The 23,886-nt window shown below is 57.7% G+C and overlaps 1 protein-coding gene across 2 annotated transcripts in view; it reads right to left on the bottom strand.

Moving 5' to 3' along the window:
* Positions 1-5,445, bottom strand: part of PTPN21 (protein tyrosine phosphatase non-receptor type 21) — an 88,889-nt gene extending 83,444 nt beyond the window's left edge. For both annotated transcript variants that reach the window (XM_075330075.1, XM_075330074.1), the window contains exon 1: positions 5,364-5,445. The gene's annotated coding sequence lies outside the window, so the exon portion shown is untranslated. The remainder of the gene's footprint in view (positions 1-5,363) is intronic.
* Positions 5,446-23,886: the final 18,441 nt, after the last annotated feature.

Below are 23,886 nucleotides of genomic sequence, written 5' to 3' on the forward strand. Positions count from 1 at the left end.
TGCATCTGGTTTTTGCCAGATGCAGCATATTTAGCCCATGCGGCGGCCAGATGGAACGTTGCATGGCACGGTTTTTTGTGAGGCAAAAAAACCATATTGCGCCGGCGCGATTTACAATGCAAGCCTATGGACGCCGGATGCAGTGTCCTGCAGCAAAAAAAACACATCCGGCCACCGGATGCGTTTTTTTTGCACTGCGCATGCTCAGTATCAAGCCGCATCCGTCAAAAAACGGACAGGCCGCATAGAAAAACTTGTGTAATGGATCCGTTTTTTTCGCTGCATCCGTTGCTTAGGCTACTTTCACACATCCGGTTTGAGCCCTGCGGCTCAATCCGGCTGTGAAAACTATGCAACGGATGCGGTGAAAACACCGCATCCTTTGCATACGTTTTTACATGCGGCCGGTCCGGTTTTTTCCGGTTGCGGCATGCTACTGAGCATGCGCAGTGGAAAATACCGCATGCGGCGACCGGATGCGGTTTTTTCCGCATCGCGCCGCATCCGGCCTCCATAGGGATGCATTGAAAAATGCGCCGCAGCGGCCGGATGCGGTGTTTTTTGCCGGAGCAAAAAACGTTGCAGGGTACGTTCGATCCGGCCGCCGCATCGGCTAAATCTGCCGCATGCGGCAAAAACCGGACCGAACGCAAGCCCCTACGGCACAATGCGGCACTAATGTAAGTCAATGCAAAAAAAACCGCAATCGGCGTTACAAAAGCCGGTTGCGGTTTTTCTGCAGAACGCCGTATTGTGCCGCAGAGCAAAAATCCGGATGTGTGAAAGTACCCTTAGGTTTTTGAACCGGATTGAGCCGCACTGCAAAAACCAGATGTGTGAAAGCAGCCTAAGTGCACCCCCACAAGGACAAACACCCCAATACCCCACCATCACTACAGGGCAACGCTGCAGTCTGCAAAAACATTTGCGGTATAAAGTTGACAATTTAGGCACCTGTTTGTCATGTGGTCCTGCTCCATCCTGGTATTGTGACCAGACAATTCCTTTTAGGTCACAGAAAACAAAGCCACTGATAGCTTTATGGCACAGATTAGGAAAGATGCTCAGCTCTTGTAGCCTATGCTGGGATCCCTGGTGACCCCAATAAAGCAGCTGTGCATGGAGCAGAGGTGAAGCATGCAAAGTTTACTTTTAATTCTCTGTGGTACGGTTGTTATAACCGAGTACACACTGCGCGATTTTCACCAGCAGTGCCATAGAGAATGAATGGAGGGTCGAGCATGTGCACATAAGCTCCTTCAGATGGGGGCTCTGCAGAGCCTAACCGGACCCCTGGCGTTCACCAAGTAGTCCCATATCCTATAAATCAGGAATAACTTTACAATTTGACACAAATGCTTTAAACAAATCTGTCCAAAAAGCTCTGAACCAGAATTTAGCCTCAAGGTAAACGCGGCCGTTGATACTTCACAGATGAACATTTTGCTCCAGGAAAAGTAACAAGAAACTAAACAGAAAAATAGCATTGATACTGTCAGCAAAAAGACATTCTAGGGTTTGTATCATCCGACCATTTACAATGCTGCAGATCAGAATCTACAGACCGGATTCATATACACCCCAATATCAGCGATCATCCCCTAAAAAGGAATACATTCATGTAACAAGCCCTGATAATTCTCTAGGACCGAACATTGACCGGTGTCTGATACAAATCAGGGTCACAACATAAAGACAAGCGCCCGTGCAGCATTTGCAGGCTTTTCATGTCACTATTTGCTGTTGTCTTGTAGTATCTAAAATCTTTACCATGGTGTACAAGGTTCAAGGATTTTGCACATGCTTTTTGGGGTCTCCTGTTAGAGCAAAGGGTCGCACATTCTGCAAAGAAGTTGCACAAAAATGTCAGGCGTACAGGAATAATAATAAAAAAAAAAAAAAATCACTATAGGTAGGACCAGCGTTACACAAATTATCAGCAGTGAACACCTGGAAAATAAAAACCCTCCTGCAATTACAAACATAACAAAAAGAGGCAAGCACATAAAACAGACGTAAAAATAAATAGATGAAGCAAAAATCAAAAACAGGTGCAAGACACCACCAAAAAGACAAATGAAATAATGTTTTCACAGGAAACCACTGGAGGAGGTCCCGGTATAACCCATGCAATGACGAAAATATATGAAGAGACCCGATAACAGTGCAGGGTCCCGAGTGACAGAAGCCCCCACTCTCTGCTGGAGCACAGAGGGGACAGTCTGCGCTGCCAGGGCCTGGATCCCCTGCTACAGTCACTGCTTAATATAGACCCATGAACATCCCATCCAGACTTCCAAGAACGCTCCCAACCCCCAACCTGGACCCAACTACCCCCAAACTGCATGACCCTACAGCAGAAAAAGCACCGTCCCCCCAATCACTCCACGGAGCACCCCGCACACACACGGGTCACTCTGGGAAGTACAGTATATAACAAACACAATCAGACACATTCTGCAGAACGCACAAGATACAATGTATCAGGACATAACACAAGGGACAACATGACTCTACTGACAAACACAGCAGTACAGTGCGGTACAACGTATCAATCCAGGGGTACACAGCGGTACAGTACAACATAACAGTCCTGGGAAACAACATAACAGTCCTGGGGAACAACATAACAGTCCTGGGGAACAACATAACAGTCCTGGGGAACAACATAACAGTCCTGGGGAACAACATAACAGTCCTGGGGAACAACATAACAGTCCTGGGGAACAACATAACAGTCCTGGGGAACAACATAACAGTCCTGAGGTACAACGCGGTACAACATAACAGTCCTGAGGTACAACATAACAGTCCTGAGGTACAACATAACAGTCCTGAGGTACAACATAACAGTCCTGAGGTACAACATAACAGTCCTGAGGTACAACATAACAGTCCTGGGGTACAACATAACAGTCCTGGGGTACAACGCGGTACAACATAACAGTCCTGAGGTACAACATAACAGTCCTGAGGTACAACCTAACAGTCCTGGGGTACAACGCGGTACAACATAACAGTCCTGGGGTACAACGCGGTACAACATAACAGTCCTGGGGTACAACGCGGTACAACATAACAGTCCTGGGGTACAACGCGGTACAACATAACAGTCCTGAGGTACAACATAACAGTCCTGAGGTACAACGCGGTACAACATAACAGTCCTGGGGTACAACATAACAGTCCTGAGGTACAACGCGGTACAACATAACAGTCCTGGGGAACACAGCGGTACAACATAACAGTCCTGAGGTACAACGCGGTACAACATAACAGTCCTGAGGTACAACATAACAGTCCTGGGGAACACAGCGGTACAACATAACAGTCCTGGGGAACACAGCGGTACAACATAACAGTCCTGAGGTACACAGCGGTACAACATAACAGTCCTGAGGTACACAGCGGTACAACATAACAGTCCTGAGGTACAACATATCAGTCCTGGGGAACACAGCGGTACAACATAACAGTCCTGGGGTACACAGCGGGAACAACATAACAGTCCTGGGGTACACAGCGGTACAACATAACAGTCCTGAGGTACAACATATCAGTCCTGGGGTACACAGCGGTACAATGTAAGTTCTCAACTGTTGCACAGATCCAGGGCAGAGCTGCTGCTTCACTCCTTTGCTCTTTGTCATGTAAATACTAGTCCTCCAGACTCCACAGCACAAGCCCCCCAACACACAGTGCACCCCCCAACGTACACCCTGCAACCAGAATACACTGCGCAGCCCCTCACAGTACACTGTACAGCCCCCCTCACACACTGTGCAGCCCCCACATAGTACACTCTGAAGCCCTCCACATACTGTGCAGCACCCCACAGCCCCTCACACACTATGCAGCCCCCACATAGTACACTCTGAAGCCCTCCACATACTGTGCAGCCCCCCACACACTGTGCAGCCCCTCACACACTGTGCAGCCCCCCCCCCCACAGCCCCCCACACACTGTGCAGCCCCCCACACACTGTGCAGCCCCCCACACACTGTGCAGCCCCCCACAGCCCCTCACACACTGTGCAGCACCCCACAGCCCCTCACACACTGTGCAGCCCCCATATAGTACACTCTGAAGCCCCCAAATACTGTGCAGCACCCCACAGCCCCTCACACGCTGTGCAGCACCCCACAGCCCCTCACACGCTGTGCAGCACCCCACAGCCCCTCACACGCTGTGCAGCACCCCACAGCCCCTCACACGCTGTGCAGCACCCCACAGCCCCTCACACGCTGTGCAGCACCCCACAGCCCCTCACACGCTGTGCAGCCCCCACATAGTACACTCTGAAGCCCCCCAAATACTGTGCAGCACCCCACAGCCCCTCACACACTGTGCAGCCCCCACATAGTACACTCTGAAGCCCCCCAAATACTGTGCAGCGCCCCACAGCCCCTCACACGCTGTGCAGCGCCCCACAGCCCCTCACACGCTGTGCAGCGCCCCACAGCCCCTCACACGCTGTGCAGCGCCCCACAGCCCCTCACACGCTGTGCAGCGCCCCACAGCCCCTCACACGCTGTGCAGCACCCCACAGCCCCTCACACGCTGTGCAGCACCCCACAGCCCCTCACACGCTGTGCAGCACCCCACAGCCCCTCACACGCTGTGCAGCACCCCACAGCCCCTCACACGCTGTGCAGCACCCCACACACGCTGTGCAGCCCCCACACACGCTGTGCAGCACCCCACACACGCTGTGCAGCACCCCACACACGCTGTGCAGCCCCCACAGCCCCTCACACACTGTGCAGCCCCCACATAGTACACTCTGAAGCCCCCCAAATACTGTGCAGCGCCCCACAGCCCCTCACACGCTGTGCAGCGCCCCACAGCCCCTCACACGCTGTGCAGCGCCCCACAGCCCCTCACACGCTGTGCAGCGCCCCACAGCCCCTCACACGCTGTGCAGCGCCCCACAGCCCCTCACACGCTGTGCAGCGCCCCACAGCCCCTCACACGCTGTGCAGCACCCCACAGCCCCTCACACACTGTGCAGCACCCCACAGCCCCTCACACGCTGTGCAGCACCCCACACACGCTGTGCAGCACCCCACACACGCTGTGCAGCCCCCACAGCCCCTCACACACTGTGCAGCCCCCACATAGTACACTCTGAAGCCCCCCACATACTGTGCAGCACCCCACAGCCCCTCACACACTGTGCAGCCCCCACAGCCCCTCACACGCTGTGCAGCCCCCACATAGTACACTCTGAAGCCCCCCACATACTGTGCAGCACCCCACAGCCCCTCACACACTGTGCAGCTTCCCCCACATAGTACACTCTGAAGCCCCCAAACACCATACAGCCCCCCCACAGTACACCCCGCAGCCCCCCGGTCCTCACCTCTCGGCTGCAGTCTCTCAGCTCCTCACTTCCTGTCTGTCTGGCGCTGGCAGCAGATCAGTGCGCGCTGTGAGGCGGCTCCGCTGTGGGTGCGAGAATCTTTTTGTGAAATAGTCCGTGCTCCTGTGGCATTACTGCTGCTGATGCCAGCTGTGCGGGGGAGGGGCGCGGGCACCGCTCATACAGGAGCGGAGGGGGAGACTGGTGCCCGCGGAAGGACACGTGGCTCTGTGCAGGGATGAGCTGCCCATGATGTCAGGGGGTTGGAATGCCTGGCAGCGAGACTGTGCAGAGAGGCTGGTATGGAGGCTGCTGGGGAGGCTTGGCAGGGATGCTGGCGGTGAGCCTGTGCAGGGAGGCTGCTGGTGAGGCTGGTATGGTGGCTGATGGGGAGGCTGGAGGTGAGGCTGTGCAGAGAGGCTGGTATGGAGGTTGTGCAAGGAGGCTGTGGAGGGAGGCTGGAGGTGAGGCTGTGGAGGGAGGCTGGAGGTGAGGCTGTACAGGGAGGCTGCTGGTGAGGCTGTGGAGGGAGGCTGGAGGTGAGGCTGTACAGGGAGGCTGCTGGTGAGGCTGTGCAAAGAGGCTGTGGAGGGAGGCTGTGCAGGGAGGCTGGCGGTGAAGCTGTGCATGGAGGTTGTGCAGGGAGGCTGGGGTTGAGGCTGTGCATGGAGGTTGTGCAGGGAGGCTGGTGGTGAGGCTGTGCATGGAGGTTGTGCAGGGAGGCTGGCGGTGCGGCTGTGCAGGGAGGCTGGCGGTGCGGCTGTGCAGGGAGGCTGGCGGTGAAGCTGTGCATGGAGGTTGGGCAGGGAGGCTGGTATGGTGGCTGTCCGTGAGGCTGTGCAGAGAGGCTGGTATGGAGGTTTTGCATGGAGGCTGCTGGTGAGGCTGTGGAGGGAGGCTGGAGGTGAGGCTATGCAGAGAGGCTGGTGGTGCGGCTGTGCAGGGAGGCTGGTGGTGCGGTTCTGCAGGGAGGTTGTGCAGGGAGGCTGGCAGTGCAGGGAGGCTGGCGGTGAAGCTATGCATGGAGGTTGTGCAGGGAGGCTGGCGGTGCGGCTGTGCAGGGAGGCTGGCGGTGAAGCTGTGCAGGGAGGTTGTGCAGGGAGGCTGGCGGTGAGGCTGAGGCTGTGCAGGGAGGCTGGTGGTGAGGCTGTGCATGGAGGTTATGCAGGGAGGCTGGCGGTGCGGCTGTGCAGGGAGGCTGGCGGTGCGGCTGTGCAGGGAGGCTGGCGGTGCGGCTGTGCAGAGAGGCTGGAGGTGAAGCTGTGCAGGGAGGCTGGCGGTGAGGCTGTGCATGGAGGCTGGCGGTGAGGCTGTGCAGAGAGGCTGGAGGTGAAGCTGTGCAGGGAGGCTGGAGGTGAGGCTGTGCAGGGAGGCTGGCGGTGAAGCTGTGCATGGAGGTTGTGCAGGGAGGTTGTGCAGGGAGGCTGGCGGTGCGGCTGTGCAGGGAGGCTGGCGGTGAAGCTGTGCAGGGAGGCTGGCGGTGAAGCTGTGCAGGGAGGCTGGTGGTGGGGCTGTGCATGGTGGTTGTGCAGGGAGGCTGGCGGTGCGTCTGTGCAGGGAGGCTGGCGGTGCGTCTGTGCAGGGAGGCTGGCGGTGCGTCTGTGCAGGGAGGCTGGCAGTGAGGCTGTGCAGGGAGGCTGGCGGTGAGGCTGTGCAGGGAGGCTGTGCAGGGAGGCTGGAGGTGAAGCTGTGCATGGAGGCTGGCGGTGAAGCTGTGCATGGAGGCTGGCGGTGAGGCTGTGCAGGGAGGCTGGCGGTGAGGCTGTGCAGGGAGGCTGGCGGTGAAGCTGTGCAGGGAGGCTGGCGGTGAAGCTGTGCAGGGAGGCTGGCGGTGCGGCTGTGCAGGGAGGCTGGCGGTGCGGCTGTGCAGGGAGGCTGGCGGTGCGGCTGTGCAGGGAGGCTGGCGGTGCGGCTGTGCAGGGAGGCTGGCGGTGAGGCTGTGCAGGGAGGCTGGCGGTGAAGCTGTGCAGGGAGGCTGGCGGTGCGGCTGTGCAGGGAGGCTGGCGGTGTGGCTGTGCAGGGAGGCTGGCGGTGCGGCTGTGCAGGGAGGCTGGCGGTGAGGCTGTGCAGGGAGGCTGGCGGTGAAGCTGTGCAGGGAGGCTGGCGGTGCGGCTGTGCAGGGAGGCTGGCGGTGCGGCTGTGCAGGGAGGCTGGCAGTGAGGGTGGCGGTGCGGCTGTGCAGGGAGGCTGGCGGTGAGGCTGTGCAGGGAGGCTGGCGGTGAAGCTGTGCAGGGAGGCTGGCGGTGCGGCTGTGCAGGGAGGCTGGCGGTGCTGGGACAGCTGCTCTCCAGGCTGCAGAGAGATAGAGGAGCAGTGCTGTCACTCCGCCACCTGGGATGCTGGGACTTGTGGTTCCCTGCAGGTTTTCCAGCATATAGCTGCTTCCATTATGGGCGAGTTATTACATTTTGATCATTTTCTGGAGGGGCCGTACCCGAGTAACTCCCTGCACCTTATGGGTTAAATACCTTTATACATCGATAGATCGGACACTTCCAGAGGCCGAATAAACTTTCATCTTTTCTATTTCATTTTTTACCTATGATAAAGGGGACACGAAGGTTTCTGCAGATTTTTAGGTGCTTTTAGAAGTTTTGTTTTTTACACCTTTTTTTTAGTTCTTCTGGAAATCTGAACCTGCGACCTCCTGTTCAATATTCAGTATTATGGGGAGATAAGGTATGCACACCAGTGACTATGGAAGGGGAATACATGGAATAGCAGAAACTGCTGTGTGAATACTGACATGAAAAATTCAATAGCTATTTGTAAGAATGAAATGTGAAAAATGGAATCTGCATTACTGCCATGAACATATGAATAAAGAGAAATTTAGCTACTGAATTGATCAATGCAACAGACCCCAACACTACGCCAAAGTATTTCTCTACGTTGGGGTCCCTAGCTTGTGTGTGTCCTCTCATGCAGTTAAAAAAAACTTACCGTGTATGGGACGCTGAGACCCAGGCTATATATGCGTATAATGTGGATTGGCAATAGGTGTGTATGGGGAGGGTTCACAAACGAAAAACTACTAACATTAAGGAATAACGTTTGGAACTCCATTCTATGTCTGAACTGGGTGCAAAAAACCCAGTTTTTTAACTGCATGAGAGGACACACACAAGCTAGGGACCCCAACGTAGAGAAATACTTTGGCGTAGTGTTGGGGCTCTTCTGCATTGATCAATTCAGTAGCTAAATTTCTCTTTATTCATATATTCATGGCAGTAATGCAGATTCCATTTTTCACATTTCATTCTTACAAATAGCTATTGAATTTTTCATGTCAGTATTCACACAGCAGTTTCTGCTATTCCATGTATTCCCCTTCCATAGTCACTGGTGTGCATACCTTATCTCCCCATAGTGATGTTTTTTAGGTTTTTTGCACCCAGTTCAGACATAGAACAATATTCAGTATTGTCCGGGCTTCAGGCTCCAAGGCGGCATTGATGGGGCTTTCTCTAGACCCCCTGGGGTGGCAGCCAATCAGCGCCCTGTGATATGGCTGCATTGGGAGCCTGAACGTAGAGACCCCCGGGAAAGCGTTACGTAAAACTCGGTAGGGTTAAACATCAGGAATGATCAAGGCTGTTAGAGGCAGGTGGCGGCTGTGTAACACTGCTCCATACACCCCGATGTGCTCCGTCACCTAATAGTATGACATGGAGTAGGAAAGGGTTAACATTTAAACAGAAGAGAACATTGCATCATTCCAGACCCCCCTCCCGGGTAGCGTGATGGCCCCCTGTTCTTCCCCCTGGTGTGTCCCCTATTCTGTCGTCTGGTCTACTCACTGTTCTGTCCACTGGTCTACCCCCTAGTGTGCCCCTTGATGTACCCTCTGGTCTGCCCCTTGGTATGCCACTTCTCTGCCCTCTGGTGTCTTCCCTGGATTTCCCCCTTTTATGCCTCCTTATGTGTCCCTATTCTGTTGCCTGGTCTTCCCCCTGCTCTTCCCCTGGTCTGCCACTTGGTGCCCTCTTAGCGTGCCCTCTGGTATTCTCCCTGGTGTGCCCTCTTGTCTTCCCCCTAATGTTCCCCTTGGTGCCCCCCTGGTCTTCTCCCTGGGGTAACCTCTGGTCTTCCCTCTGGTGTGCCCCCTGCTCTGCACCCTTATGTGTCTTCTGGTTATCCCCCTGGTCTTCCCCCAGATGTGCCCCCTTGTGTGTCTTTTAATGTACCCCTTGGTGTGTCCCCTATTCTGTTGCCTGGTCTTCCCCCGATCTGCTCCTTGGTGTCCCCATGATATGTCCTCAGGTCTACCCCTTGTTCTGTCCCTTAGTGTGTTCCCTGGTCTGCCCCTGCTCTACCCCTTGGTCTTCCCCCTACTCTTCTCTCTGGTCTTCCCTCTGGTGTGCCCCCCTGATTCCCCCCAGTCTGCCCTCTGGTGTGCTCCCTGGTCTGCCATCTGGTCTTTCCTCTAATGTTCCCTGATATCCCCCCAGTCTTGCCCTGGTCTGCCCCTTCTTGCCCCACTGGTGTGTTCCCTGGTCTTTCCTCTGCTATTTCTCTGGTCTTCCCTCTAATGTTCCCCTGATGTGCCCCCTAGTCTTGCCCTGCTCTGCCCTCTGGTCTTTTCTATGTTGTGCCCTCCTGGTGTGCCCTCTGGTCTTTTCTATGTTGTGCCCCCCTGGTGTGCCCTCTGGTCTTCCCTCTGGTGTGCCCCTCTGGTGCGCCCTCTGGTCTTCCCTCTGGTGTGCCCCCCTGGTGCGCCCTCTGGTCTGCTCCTGGTGTGCCCCCCTGGTGTGCCCTCTGGTATTCCCTCTGTTGTGCACCCCTGGTGTGCCCTCTGGTCTTCCCTCTGGTGTGCCCCCCTGGTGCGCCCTCTGGTCTACCCACTGCTGTGCCCCCCTGGTGCACCCTCTGGTCTTCCCTCTGGTGTGCCCCCCTGGTCTTCCCTCTGTTGTGCCCCCCTGGTGCACCCTCTGGTCTACCCACTGAGGTGCCCCCCTGGTGCACCCTCTGGTCTTCCCTCTGGTCTTCCCTCTGGTCTTCCCTCTGGTGTGCCCCCCTGGTGTGCCCTCTGGTCTTCCCACTATGTGCCCCCATGGTGTGCCCTCTGGTCTTCCCTCTGGTGTGCCCCCCTGGTGCGCCCTCTGGTCTTCCCCCTGGTGCACCCTCTGGTCTTCCCTCTGGTGTGCCCCCCTGGTGCGCCCTCTGGTCTGCTCCTGGTGTGCCCTCTGGTCTTCCCACTGTTGTGCCCCCATGGTGCGCCCTCTGGTCTTCCCTCTGGTGTGCCCTCTGGTCTTCCCTCTGGTGTGCCCTCTGGTCTTCCCTCTGGTGTGCCCTCTGGTCTTCCCTCTGGTGTGCCCTCTGGTCTTCCCTCTGGTGTGCCCTCTGGTCTTCCCTCTGGTGTGCCCTCTGGTCTTCCCTCTGGTGTGCCCTCTGGTCTTCCCTCTGGTGTGCCCTCTGGTCTTCCCTCTGGTGTGCCCTCTGGTCTTCCCTCTGGTGTGCCCTCTGGTCTTCCCTCTGGTCTTCCTTCTGGTCTTCCCTCTGGTCTTCCCTCTGGTGCGCTGTCTGGTGTGCCCCCTGGTGTGCCCTCTGGTCTTCCCTCTGGTTTTCCGTCTGGTGTGCCCTCTGGTTTTCCGTCTGGTGTGCCCTCAGGTCTTCCCTCTCGTGTGCCCTCTGGTCTTCCTTCTGGTCTTCCCTCTGGTCTTCCCTCTGGTGCGCCGTCTGGTGTGCCCCCTGGTGTGCCCTCTGGTTTTCCCTCTGGTCTTCCCTCTGATTTTCCGTCTGGTGTGCCCTCTGGTCTTCCCTCTGGTGTGCCCTCTGGTCTTCCCTCTGGTGTGCCCTCTGGTCTTCCTTCTGGTCTTCCTTCTGGTCTTCCTTCTGGTCTTCCTTCTGGTCTTCCCTCTGGTCTTCCCTCTGGTGCGCTGTCTGGTGTGCCCCCTGGTGTGCCCTCTGGTCTTCCCTCTGGTTTTCCGTCTGTTGTGCCCTCAGGTCTTCCCTCTGGTTTTCCCTCTGGTTTTCCCTCTGGTCTTCCCTCTGGTGTGCCCTCAGGTCTTCCCTCTGGTGTGCCCTCTGGTTTTCCCTCTGGTTTTCCCTCTGGTCTTCCCTCTGGTGTGCCCCCCTGGTGTGCCCTCTGGTTTTCCCTCTGGTGCGCTCTCTGGTGTGCCCTCTGGTCTTCCCCCTTGTGTGCCCCCTTGTGTGCCCTCTGGTGTGCCCTCTGGTGTGCCCTCTGGTCTTCCCTCTGGTGTGTCCTCTGGTCTTCCCTCTGGTGTGCCCTCTGGTCTTCCCTCTGGTGCGCTCTCTGGTGTGCCCTCTGGTCTTCCCCCTGGTGTGCCCCCTGGTGTGCCCTCTGGTCTTCCCTCTGGTGTGCCCCCCTGGTCTTCCCTCTGGTGTGCCCTCTGGTCTTCCCTCTGGTGTGCCCCCTTGGTGTGCCCTCTGGTTTTCCCTCTGGTGCGCTCTCTGGTGTGCCCTCTGGTTTTCCCCCTGGTGTGCCCTCTGGTGTGCCCTCTGGTGTGCCCTCTGGTGCGCTCTCTGGTGTGGCCTCTGGTCTTCCCCCTGGTGTGTCCTCTGGTGTGCCCTCTGGTCTTCCCTCTGGTCTTCCCTCTGGTGTGCCCTCTGGTCTTCCCTCTGGTGTGCCCTCTGGTCTTCCCTCTGGTGTGCCCCCCTGGTCTTCCCTCTGGTGTGCCCCCCTGGTCTTCCCTCTGGTGTGCCCTCTGGTCTTCCCTCTGGTGTGCCTTCCTGGTGTGCCCTCTGGTCTTCCCTCTGGTGTGCCCCCCTGGTGCGCCCTCTGGTCTTCCCTCTGGTGCGCCCTCTGGTCTTCCCTCTGGTGCACCCTCTGATCTTCCCTCTGGTGCGCCCTCTGGTCTTCCCTCTGGTGCGCCCTCTGGTCTTCCCTCTGGTGCGCCCTCTGGTCTTCCCTCTGGTGCGCCCTCTGGTCTTCCCTCTGGTCTTCCCTCTGGTCTTCCCTCTGGTCTTCCCTCTGGTGCGCCCTCTGGTCTTCCCTCTGGTCTTCCCTCTGGTGCGCCCTCTGGTCTTCCCTCTGGTCTTCCCTCTGGTGTGCCCTCTGGTCTTCCCTCTGGTCTTCCCACTGGTCTTCCCACTGGTCTTCCCACTGGTCTTCCCACTGGTCTTCCCTCTGGTCTTCCCTCTGGTCTTCCCTCTGGTCTTCCCTCTGGTCTTCCCTCTGGTCTTCCCTCTGGTCTTCCCTCTGGTCTTCCCACTGGTCTTCCCACTGGTCTTCCCACTGGTCTTCCCACTGGTCTTCCCACTGGTCTTCCCACTGGTCTTCCCTCTGGTCTTCCCTCTGGTGTGCCCCTCTGGTCTTCCCTCTGGTGTGCCCCCCTGGTCTTCCCTCTGGTGTGCCCCCCTGGTCTTCCCTCTGGTGTGCCCTCTGGTCTTCCCTCTGGTGTGCCTTCCTGGTGTGCCCTCTGGTCTTCCCTCTGGTGTGCCCCCCTGGTGCGCCCTCTGGTCTTCCCTCTGGTGCGCCCTCTGGTCTTCCCTCTGGTGCACCCTCTGGTCTTCCCTCTGGTGCGCCCTCTGGTCTTCCCTCTGGTGCGCCCTCTGGTCTTCCCTCTGGTGCACCCTCTGGTCTTCCCTCTGGTGCGCCCTCTGGTCTTCCCTCTGGTGCGCCCTCTGGTCTTCCCTCTGGTGCGCCCTCTGGTCTTCCCTCTGGTCTTCCCTCTGGTGCGCCCTCTGGTCTTCCCTCTGGTCTTCCCTCTGGTGCGCCCTCTGGTCTTCCCTCTGGTCTTCCCTCTGGTGCGCCCTCTGGTCTTCCCTCTGGTCTTCCCTCTGGTGTGCCCTCTGGTCTTCCCTCTGGTCTTCCCACTGGTCTTCCCACTGGTCTTCCCTCTGGTCTTCCCTCTGGTCTTCCCTCTGGTCTTCCCTCTGGTCTTCCCACTGGTCTTCCCACTGGTCTTCCCACTGGTCTTCCCACTGGTCTTCCCTCTGGTCTTCCCTCTGGTCTTCCCTCTGGTCTTCCCTCTGGTCTTCCCTCTGGTCTTCCCTCTGGTCTTCCCTCTGGTGTGCCCTCTGGTGTGCCCTCTGGTGTGCCCTCTGGTGTGCCCTCTGGTCTTCCCTCTAGTCTTCCCTCTGGTGCGCTCTCTGGTGCGCTCTCTGGTGTGCCCTCTGGTCTTCCCTCTGGTGTGCCTTCTGGTGTGCCCTCTGGTCTTCCCTCTGGTGCGCCCTCTGGTCTTCCCTCTGGTGTGCCATCTGGTCTTCCCTCTAGTGCGCTCTCTGGTGTGCCCTCCTGGTCTTCCCTCTGGTCTTCCCTCTGGTCTTCCCTCTGGTGTGGCCTCTGGTCTTCCCTCTGGTCTTCCCTCTGGTCTTCCCTCTGGTGTGCCCTCTGGTCTTCCCTCTGGTCTTCCCTCTAGTCTTCCCTCTGGTGCGCTCTCTGGTGCGCTCTCTGGTGCGCTCTCTGGTGTGCCCTCTGGTCTTCCCTCTGGTGTGCCTTCTGGTGTGCCCTCTGGTCTTCCCTCTGGTGCGCCCTCTGGTCTTCCCTCTGGTGCGCCCTCTGGTCTTCCCTCTGGTGTGCCATCTGGTCTTCCCTCTAGTGCGCTCTCTGGTGTGCCCTCCTTGTCTTCCCTCTGGTCTTCCCTCTGGTCTTCCCTCTGGTGTGGCCTCTGGTCTTCCCTCTGGTCTTCCCTCTGGTGTGCCCTCTGGTCTTCCCTCTGGTGTGCCCTCTGGTCTTCCCTCTGGTCTTCCCTCTGGTCTTCCCTCTGGTGTGCCCTCTGGTCTTCCCTCTGGTGTGCCCTCTGGTCTTCCCTCTGGTCTTCCCTCTGGTCTTCCCTCTGGTCTTCCCTCTGGTCTTCCCTCTGGTCTTCCCTCTGGTCTTCCCTCTGGTCTTCCCTCTGGTGTGCCCTCTGGTCTTCCCTCTGGTGTGCCCTCTGGTGTGCCCTGTGGTCTTCCCTCTGGTGCGCTCTCTGGTGCGCTCTCTGGTGCGCTCTCTGGTGTGCCCTCTGGTTTTCCCTCTGGTGTGCCCTCTGGTGTGCCATCTGGTCTTCCCTCTGGTGCGCTCTCTGGTGTGCCCTCTGGTCTTCCCTCTGGTCTTCCCTCTGGTCTTCCCTCTGGTGTGCCCTCTGGTGTGCCCTCTGGTCTTCCCTCTGGTGTGCCCTCTGGTCTTCCCTCTGGTCTTCCCTCTGGTGTGCCCTCTGGTCTTCCCTCTGGTCTTCCCTCTGGTGTGCCCTCTGGTGTGCCCTCTGGTGTGCCCTCTGGTGTGCCCTCTGGTCTTCCCTCTGGTCTTCCCTCTGGTCTTCCCTCTGGTCTTCCCTCTGGTCTTCCCTCTGGTCTTCCCTCTGGTGCGCCCTCTGGTGCGCCCTCTGGTGCGCCCTCTGGTGCGCTCTCTGGTGCGCCCTCTGGTCTTCCCTCTGGTGTGCCCTCTGGTGTGCCCTCTGGTCGTCCCTCTGGTGTGCCCTCTGGTCGTCCCTCTGGTCGTCCCTCTGGTGGGCCCCCCTGGTCTTCCCCCTGGTCTTCCCCCTGGTCTTCCCCCTGGTCTTCCCTCTGGTCTTCCCTCTGGTGTGCCCTCTGGTGTGCCCTCTGGTGTGCCCCCCTGGTCTTCCCTCTGGTGTGCCCTCTGGTGTGCCCCCCTGGTCTTCCCTCTGGTCTGCCCCTCTGGTGGCCCCCCTGGTGTAGTCTCTGGTGCGCCCTCTGGTGGCCCCTCTGGTGTGCCCCCCTGGTCTTCCCTCTGGTGTGCCCCCCTGGTCTTCCCTCTGGTGTGCCCTCTGGTGTGCCCCCCTGGTGTAGTCTCTGGTGTGCCCCCCTGGTGTGCCCTCACAGGCAGCTCTGACTTCTGATGATGACTCTGCCCCTGAACTATGCGCTCCACATTGCTGGGAGATTGCTCATTGTTTACACACCGCACCACTCTCCGCAGTGGCGTAATGTGGGGCAGGGAAACACCAAGCACCACACTATATGGTGGCAGAACACTTCACTCCCCCAAACCTACTGTGCTGTTCCGGTGGGGCCCAGCCAGTGCCCACCAAGTGACCTACAAGTTCAGATGTCTGGGGCGGCAGTCCTGTCACCGCCGCTGTGCCTTAGGTGCATATGAAGAGCGCAGAAGCCCATGAAAATCTGATCTACACTGCTGCGCTCTGCATAGGCAACCACTGAAACGATAATGCCTGCACTCTGCTTTCCCTAAGTAACTTGACTCCAAACTTGTAATATTTGGTGACTGCTGCTGGAGATAAGTCTCCTGTAATAAAAGAAAAAGAAGATCTAAGAACCGAAAAATAATCTTCATGTTTTTATGTGTTTTTTTTTCTAATCACAAATACAATACGGACCAGTACCCGGGGTGGGGAGAGTGCTGGGGCTGAGGACGCTCATATGGACCAGTACCCGAGGTGGGGAGAGTGCTGGGGCTGAGGATGCTCATACGGACCAGTACCCGAGGTGGCGAGAGTGCTGGGGCTGAGGACGCTCATATGGACCAGTACCCGGGGTGGGGAGAGTGCTGGGGCTGAGGATGCTCATACGGACCAGTACCCGAGGTGGCGAGAGTGCTGGGGCTGAGGACGCTCATATGGACCAGTACCCGAGGTGGCGAGAGTGCTGGGGCTGAGGACGCTCATACGGACCAGTACCCGAGGTGGGGAGAGTGCTGGGGCTGAGGACGCTCATACGGACCAGTACCCGGGGTGGGGAGAGTGCTGGGGCTGAGGACGCTCATATGGACCAGTACCCGGGGTGGGGATAGTGCTGGGGCTGAGGACGCTCATACGGACCAGTACCCGGGGTGGGGAGAGTGCTGGGGCTGAGGACGCTCATACGGACCAGTACCCAAGGTGGGGAGAGTGCTGGGGCTGAGGACGCTCATATGGACCAGTACCCGGGGAGGGGGGAGTGGTGGGGCTGAGGACGCTCATATGGACCAGTACCCGGGGTGGGGGGAGTGCTGGGGCTGAGGACGCTCATACGGACCAGTACCCGGGGTGGGGATAGTGCTGGGGCTGAGGACATATGGACCAGTACCCGAGGTGGGGATAGTGCTGGAGCTGAGGACACCCATACTGACCAGTACCCGGGGTGGGGAGAGTGCTGGGGCTGAGGACTCTCATATGGACCAGTACCCGGGGTGGCGAGAGTGCTGGGGCTGAGGACGCTCATATGGACCAGTACCCGAGGTGGGGAGAGTGCTGGGGCTGAGGACGCTCATATGGACCAGTACCCGAGGTGGGGAGAGTGCTGGGGCTGAGGACGCTCATATGGACCAGTACCCGAGGTGGGGAGAGTGCTGGGGCTGAGGACGCTCATACGGACCAGTACCCGAGGTGGGGAGAGTGCTGGGGCTGATGACGCTCGTACGGACCAGTACCCGGGGTAGGGATAGTGCTGGGGCTGACGCTCATACGGATCAGTACCCGGGGTGGGGAGAGTGCTGGGGCTGACGCTCATACGGACCAGTACCCGAAGTGGGGAGAGTGCTGGGGCTGAGGGACACTCATACGGACCAGTACCCGGGGTGGGGAGAGTGCTGGGGCTGAGGACGCTCATATATGGACCAGTACCCGGGGTGGGGATAGTGCTGGGGCTGAGGACACTCATACGGACCAGTACCCGGGGTGAGGAGAGTGCTGGGGCTGAGGACGCTCATACGGACCAGTACCTAGGGTGGGGATAGTGCTGGGGCTGAGGATGCTTATACGGACCAGTACCCAGGGTGGGGGAGAGTGCTGGGGCTTAGGACACTCATATGGACCAGTACCCGGGGTGGGGAGAGTGCTGGGGCTTAGGACACTCATATGGACCAGTACCTGGGGTTGGGAGAGTGCTGGGGCTGAGGACGCTCATATGGACCAGTACCCGGGGTGGGGAGAGTGCTGGGGCTTAGGACACTCATATGGACCAGTACCTGGGGTTGGGAGAGTGCTGGGGCTGAGGACGCTCATATGGACCAGTACCCGGGTGGGGAGAGTGCTGGGGCTGAGGACACTCATATGGACCAGTACCCGGGGTGGGGGGAGTGCTGGGGCTGAGGACACTCAAATGGACCAGTACTAGGGGTGGGGAGAGTGCTGGGGCTGAGGACGCTTATACAGGTCAGTACCCGAGGTGGGGAGAGTGCTTGGGCTGAGGATGCTCATATGGACCAGTAACAGAGGTGGGGAGAGTGCTGGGGCTGAGGACGCTCATATGGACCAGTACCCGAGGTGGGGAGAGTGCTGGGGCTGAGGACGCTCATATGGACCAGTACCCGGGTGGGGAGAGTGCTGGGGCTGAGGACACTCATATGGACCAGTACCCGGGTGGGGAGAGTGCTGGGGCTGAGGACGCTCATATGGACCAGTACCTGGGGTGGGGAGAGTGCTGGGGCTGAGGACACTCATATGGACCAGTACCTGGGGTGGGGAGAGTGCTGGGGCTGAGGACACTCATATGGACCAGTACCTGGGGTGGGGGGAGTGCTGGGGCTGAGGACGCTCATATGGACCAGTACCTGGGGTGGGGGGAGTGCTGGGGCTGAGGACGCTCATATGGACCAGTACCTGGGGTGGGGGGAGTGCTGGGGCTGAGGACGCTCATATGGACCAGTACCTGGGGTGGGGGGAGTGCTGGGGCTGAGGACGCTCATATGGACCAGTACCTGGGGTGGGGAGAGTGCTGGGGCTGAGGACACTCATATGGACCAGTACCTGGGGTGGGGGGAGTGCTGGGGCTGAGGACGCTCATATGGACCAGTACCCGGGTGGGGGGAGTGCTGGGGCTGAGGACACTCATATGGACCAGTACCTGGGGTGGGGGGAGTGCTGGGGTTGAGGACACTCATATGGACCAGTACCTGGGGTGGGGAGAGTGCTGGGGCTGAGGACACTCATATGGACCAGTACCTGGGGTGGGGAGAGTGCTGGGGCTGAGGACGCTCATATGGACCAGTACCTGGGGTGGGGGGAGTGCTGGGGCTGAGGACGCTCATATGGACCAGTACCTGGGGTGGGGAGAGTGCTGGGGCTGAGGACGCTCATATGGACCAGTACCTGGGGTGGGGGGAGTGCTGGGGCTGAGGACGCTCATATGGACCAGTACCTGGGGTGGGGAGAGTGCTGGGGCTGAGGACGCTCATATGGACCAGTACCTGGGGTGGGGGGAGTGCTGGGGCTGAGGACGCTCATATGGACCAGTACCTGGGGTGGGGAGAGTGCTGGGGCTGAGGACGCTCATATGGACCAGTACCTGGGGTGGGGGGAGTGCTGGGGCTGAGGACGCTCATATGGACCAGTACCTGGGGTGGGGAGAGTGCTGGGGCTGAGGACGCTCATATGGACCAGTACCTGGGGTGGGGAGAGTGCTGGGGCTGAGGACGCTCATATGGACCAGTACCTGGGGTGGGGGGAGTGCTGGGGCTGAGGACGCTCATATGGACCAGTACCTGGGGTGGGGGGAGTGCTGGGGCTGAGGACACTCATATGGACCAGTACCTGGGGTGGGGAGAGTGCTGGGGCTGAGGACGCTCATATGGACCAGTACCTGGGGTGGGGAGAGTGCTGGGGCTGAGGACGCTCATATGGACCAGTACCTGGGGTGGGGGGAGTGCTGGGGCTGAGGACGCTCATATGGACCAGTACCTGGGGTGGGGAGAGTGCTGGGGCTGAGGACGCTCATATGGACCAGTACCTGGAGTGGGGGGAGTGCTGGGGCTGAGGACACTCATATGGACCAGTACCTGGGGTGGGGGGAGTGCTGGGGCTGAGGACGCTCATATGGACGGGCCACACTATTGTGACTTTGTATCATGTCCTCGGCTGTGACTGGGTCAGGGGTTCAGATTGTGCAAGTGACTGAGGATTATGCCCAGGGAGGCAGCGGCTGCTGGGCAGGACTAGATCAGGACGGACAGAATTAGGTAAGGACTAGATTAGTACTAGATGGACAGAGGGTGGCATCAGACAGACCTGGCATTAGATGGACCTGGCATTAGATAGACCTGGCATTAGATGGACCTGGCATTAGATGGACCTGGCATTAGATAGACCTGGCATTAGATGGACCTGGCATCAGACAGACCTGGCATTAGATGGACCTGGCATCAGACAGACCTGGCATTAGATAGACCTGGCATTAGATGGACCTGGCATTAGATGGACCTGGCATTAGATAGACCTGGCATTAGATGGACCTGGCATCAGACAGACCTGGCATTAGATGGACCTGGCATTAGATGGACCTGGCATTAGATGGACCTGGCATTAGATAGACCTGGCATTAGATGGACCTGGCATTAGATGGACCTGGCATCAGACAGACCTGGCATTAGATGGACCTGGCATCAGACAGACCTGGCATTAGATGGACCTGGCATCAGCCAGACCTGGCATTAGATAGCCCTGGCATTAGATAGCCCTGGCATTAGATGGACCTGGTATTAGATGGCAGAGGGTGGCATTAGATGGACCTGGCATTAGATAGACCTGGCATTAGATGGACCTGGCATTAGATGGACCTGGCATCAGACGGACCAGGCATTAGATAGACCTGGCATTAGATAGACCTGGCATTAGATGGACCTGGTATTAGATGGCAGAGGGTGGCATTAGATGGACCTGGCATCAGATGGACCTGGCATTAGATAGACCTGGCATTAGATGGACCTGGCATCAGACGGACCAGGCATTAGATAGACCTGGCATTAGATAGACCTGGCATTAGATGGACCTGGTATTAGATGGCAGAGGGTGGCATTAGATGGACCTGGCATCAGACAGACCTGGCATTAGATGGACCTGGCATCAGACGGACCTGGCATTAGATGGACCTGGTATTAGATGGCAGAGGGTGGCATTAGATGGACCTGGTATTAGATGGCAGAGGGTGGCATTAGATGGACCTGGCATTAGATGGCAGAGGGTGGCATTAGATGGACCTGGTATTAGATGGCAGAGGGTGGCATTAGATGGACCTGGCATTAGATGGACAGAGGGTGGCATTAGATGGACCTGGCATCGGATGGACAGAGGGTGGCATCAGATGGACCTGGCATTAGATGGACAGAGGGTGGCATTAGATGGACCTGGCATCAGATGGACAGAGGGTGGCATCAGATGGACCTGGCATTAGATGGACACAGGGTGGCATTAGATGGACCTGGCATTAGATGGCAGAGGGTGGCTTTAGATGGACCGGGCATTAGATGGACCTGGCATTAGATGGACAGAGGGTGGCATCAGATGGACCTGGCATTAGATGGACCGGGCATTAGATGGGCAGAGGGTGGCATCAGATGGACCTGGCATTAGATGGACCGGGCATCAGATGGACAGAGGGTGGCATTAGATGGACAGAGGGTGGCATCAGATGGACCAGGCATTAGATGGGCAGAGGGTGGCATCAGATGGACCTGGCATCAGATGGACCGGGCATTAGATGGCAGAGGGTGGCATCAGATGGACCTGGCATCAGATGGACCGGGCATTAGATGGGCAGAGGGTGGCATCAGATGGACCTGGCATCAGATGGACCGGGCATTAGATGGGCAGAGGGTGGCATCAGATGGACCTGGCATTAGATGGACCTGGCATTAGATAGACCTGGCATTAGATGGACCTGGCATTAGATGGACCTGGCATGGCTGGGGCTGAGGACGCTCATACGGACCAGTACCTGGGGTGGGGGGAGTGCTGGGGCTGAGGACGCTCATATGGACCAGTACCTGGGGTGGGGGGAGTGCTGGGGCTGAGGACACTCATATGGACCAGTACCTGGGGTGGGGGGAGTGCTGGGGCTGAGGACACTCATATGGACCAGTACCTGGGGTGGGGAGAGTGCTGGGGCTGAGGACACTCATATGGACCAGTACCTGGGGTGGGGGGAGTGCTGGGGCTGAGGACACTCATATGGACCAGTACCTGGGGTGGGGGGGAGTGCTGGGGCTGAGGACGCTCATATGGACGGGCCACACTATTGTGACTTTGTATCATGTCCTCGGCTGTGACTGGGTCAGGGGTTCAGATTGTGCAAGTGACTGAGGATTATGCCCAGGGAGGCAGCGGCTGCTGGGCAGGACTAGATCAGGACGGACAGAATTAGGTAAGGACTAGATTAGTACTAGATGGACAGAGGGTGGCATCAGACAGACCTGGCATTAGATGGACCTGGCATTAGATAGACCTGGCATTAGATGGACCTGGCATTAGATGGACCTGGCATTAGATAGACCTGGCATTAGATGGACCTGGCATCAGACAGACCTGGCATTAGATGGACCTGGCATCAGACAGACCTGGCATTAGATAGACCTGGCATTAGATGGACCTGGCATTAGATAGACCTGGCATTAGATGGACCTGGCATCAGACAGACCTGGCATTAGATGGACCTGGCATTAGATGGACCTGGCATTAGATGGACCTGGCATTAGATAGACCTGGCATTAGATGGACCTGGCATTAGATGGACCTGGCATCAGACAGACCTGGCATTAGATGGACCTGGCATCAGACAGACCTGGCATTAGATGGACCTGGCATCAGCCAGACCTGGCATTAGATAGCCCTGGCATTAGATAGCCCTGGCATTAGATGGACCTGGTATTAGATGGCAGAGGGTGGCATTAGATGGACCTGGCATTAGATAGACCTGGCATTAGATGGACCTGGCATTAGATGGACCTGGCATCAGACGGACCAGGCATTAGATAGACCTGGCATTAGATAGACCTGGCATTAGATGGACCTGGTATTAGATGGCAGAGGGTGGCATTAGATGGACCTGGCATCAGATGGACCTGGCATTAGATAGACCTGGCATTAGATGGACCTGGCATCAGACGGACCAGGCATTAGATAGACCTGGCATTAGATAGACCTGGCATTAGATGGACCTGGTATTAGATGGCAGAGGGTGGCATTAGATGGACCTGGCATCAGACAGACCTGGCATTAGATGGACCTGGCATCAGACGGACCTGGCATTAGATGGACCTGGTATTAGATGGCAGAGGGTGGCATTAGATGGACCTGGTATTAGATGGCAGAGGGTGGCATTAGATGGACCTGGCATTAGATGGCAGAGGGTGGCATTAGATGGACCTGGTATTAGATGGCAGAGGGTGGCATTAGATGGACCTGGCATTAGATGGACAGAGGGTGGCATTAGATGGACCTGGCATCGGATGGACAGAGGGTGGCATCAGATGGACCTGGCATTAGATGGACAGAGGGTGGCATTAGATGGACCTGGCATCAGATGGACAGAGGGTGGCATCAGATGGACCTGGCATTAGATGGACACAGGGTGGCATTAGATGGACCTGGCATTAGATGGCAGAGGGTGGCTTTAGATGGACCGGGCATTAGATGGACCTGGCATTAGATGGACAGAGGGTGGCATCAGATGGACCTGGCATTAGATGGACCGGGCATTAGATGGGCAGAGGGTGGCATCAGATGGACCTGGCATTAGATGGACCGGGCATCAGATGGACAGAGGGTGGCATTAGATGGACAGAGGGTGGCATCAGATGGACCAGGCATTAGATGGGCAGAGGGTGGCATCAGATGGACCTGGCATCAGATGGACCGGGCATTAGATGGCAGAGGGTGGCATCAGATGGACCTGGCATCAGATGGACCGGGCATTAGATGGGCAGAGGGTGGCATCAGATGGACCTGGCATCAGATGGACCGGGCATTAGATGGGCAGAGGGTGGCATCAGATGGACCTGGCATTAGATGGACCTGGCATTAGATAGACCTGGCATTAGATGGACCTGGCATTAGATGGACCTGGCATGGCTGGGGCTGAGGACGCTCATACGGACCAGTACCTGGGGTGGGGGGAGTGCTGGGGCTGAGGACGCTCATATGGACCAGTACCTGGGGTGGGGGGAGTGCTGGGGCTGAGGACACTCATATGGACCAGTACCTGGGGTGGGGGGAGTGCTGGGGCTGAGGACACTCATATGGACCAGTACCTGGGGTGGGGAGAGTGCTGGGGCTGAGGACACTCATATGGACCAGTACCTGGGGTGGGGGGAGTGCTGGGGCTGAGGACACTCATATGGACCAGTACCTGGGGTGGGGGGAGTGCTGGGGCTGAGGACGCTCATATGGACGGGCCACACTATTGTGACTTTGTATCATGTCCTCGGCTGTGACTGTGTCAGGGGTTCAGATTGTGCAAGTGACTGAGGATTATGCCCAGGGAGGCAGCGGCTGCTGGGCAGGACTAGATCAGGACGGACAGAATTAGGTAAGGACTAGATTAGTACTAGATGGACAGAGGGTGGCATCAGACAGACCTGGCATTAGATGGACCTGGCATTAGATAGACCTGGCATTAGATGGACCTGGCATTAGATGGACCTGGCATCAGACAGACCTGGCATTAGATAGACCTGGCATTAGATGGACCTGGCATTAGATAGACCTGGCATTAGATGGACCTGGCATCAGACGGACCTGGCATTAGATAGACCTGGCATTAGATGGACCTGGCATTAGATGGACCTGGCATTAGATGGACCTGGCATCAGACAGACCTGGCATTAGATGGACCTGGCATTAGATGGACCTGGCATTAGATGGACCTGGCATTAGATAGACCTGGCATTAGATGGACCTGGCATTAGATG

This window comes from Anomaloglossus baeobatrachus, chromosome 12 (genome assembly GCF_048569485.1).
Source record: "Anomaloglossus baeobatrachus isolate aAnoBae1 chromosome 12, aAnoBae1.hap1, whole genome shotgun sequence".
Taxonomy (NCBI): domain Eukaryota; kingdom Metazoa; phylum Chordata; class Amphibia; order Anura; family Aromobatidae; genus Anomaloglossus; species Anomaloglossus baeobatrachus.